The sequence below is a fragment of the Chrysochloris asiatica genome, unplaced genomic scaffold, assembly GCF_000296735.1.
Source record: "Chrysochloris asiatica unplaced genomic scaffold, ChrAsi1.0 scaffold00197, whole genome shotgun sequence".
In the NCBI taxonomy this organism is placed as follows: domain Eukaryota; kingdom Metazoa; phylum Chordata; class Mammalia; order Afrosoricida; family Chrysochloridae; genus Chrysochloris; species Chrysochloris asiatica.
Genome location: NW_006408715.1, coordinates 2805050 through 2806629, shown reverse-complemented (window position 1 = coordinate 2806629; position 1580 = coordinate 2805050).

Here is a 1580-nt window from a genome sequence, read left to right as displayed (position 1 = left end):
CTTTTTAAATTGTTCAAGAGCAAAAATGTCAGTTTGAGGACTAAAATGTGCCTGACCCAAGCCATGGTACTTTCAATAGCCTTCTATGCATGTGAAAGTTGGACAGTGAATAAGGAAGACTATAGAAGAATGGTTGCATTTGAGTGATGGTGTTGGAGGAGAATATTAAAAGCACCATTGGACTGCTCAAAGAACAAACAAATCTGCATTGGAAGAAGTAAAACTAGAATGGTCTTTGAAAGCCAGGATGGCCAGACTTCATTTTTCATACTTTGGACATATTGCCAGGAGGGACCATATCCTGGAGAAGGATATCATGCTTGGTAAGGTGGAGTTGTCAGCCATAAAAAGAAAGACTCTCAATGAAACAGATTGGCACAGTGGCAGCAGTAATGGGCTCAAGCGTAACAATGATTGTAAGGATGGTGCAGGACCGGTAGTGTTTCATTCTGTTGTGCATAAGGCTGGCACTATGAATTGGAATCTACTCATTGGTATCAAAAACACCCATAACCCTTTACACAAAGTTTCAGGACAGTTGAAATGTGGTTGTAGAGTTCATCACAGTGGTTATATTTAGGAGAGAATGGGTTTGTTGGTTTAAGGAGCTGAAGATGTTTTATATCTTGATCTGGGTGATAATTACATGAATGTTATACACATGTAAAATTTTATAAAAATGTACACTTAAGATTTGTTCCCTTTACTACATATATGTTATATTTTAATTTTTAAAAATCTTTAAAATAAGTCTTAACTCCTGAAATGCCACCCCCATCTTTTATTCAAAGTTTCTTTTTGCCTTGAATCCTCTAACTCTTGCCTATGCTCTTTTTTTTTAGTTTTATTCTGGTTAAATGTTTTTCCTGTTGCCACTGAGTAGACTGTGGTTTTCAATGGCCAGTTTTTTTGGAAGTAGATCAGTACCCTTTCTTTGGAGTCACCTCTAGGTAGAATCAAACCTCTAACATTTACTGTTAGCATCCAAGTGTGTTAACCATGTGAAACAGCCATGGATTCCTGCTAAGTGTTAGACTGACTCTCTTATTTCTACCTCTAACTAGTCCATGAGTCATTTGCTGAGATCATTCTATGTCCAAGGTAGTTCTTAGGCATGAGTGTAGAATCTATGAAGTCATACAGGGCTGCATGAGTGGATAATCTACGTGGTTGTACAAAGTCCCATGAGTGGATAATCTATGCAGTCATACAGGACCCCATGAGTGGATAATCTATGTGGCTGTACAAGGCCCCATGAGTGTAGAATCTATGTAGTCATACAGGGCCTCATAGAAGGATATATTGGCCTGCTTTCACCATTTTGGAATTCTTAAAAATTTGAACAGGAGCCTCACATTTTCATTTGCACTTGATCCTGTAAATTATGTAACTGGTCCAACTCTTAGGCATTGTCATCTTCAAATGACTTATACTAATATAAGGATGTACTTATACATCCTCTTTTTTCACTGACCCTCAACTCTACCAAGCATGATGGTCACTCCTGATGACATGTCTAATACATGAGGGAGCTTTAGAAAGTTCATGGAAAAGTTCCAGTATCTTTTTTTTTTTTTTTT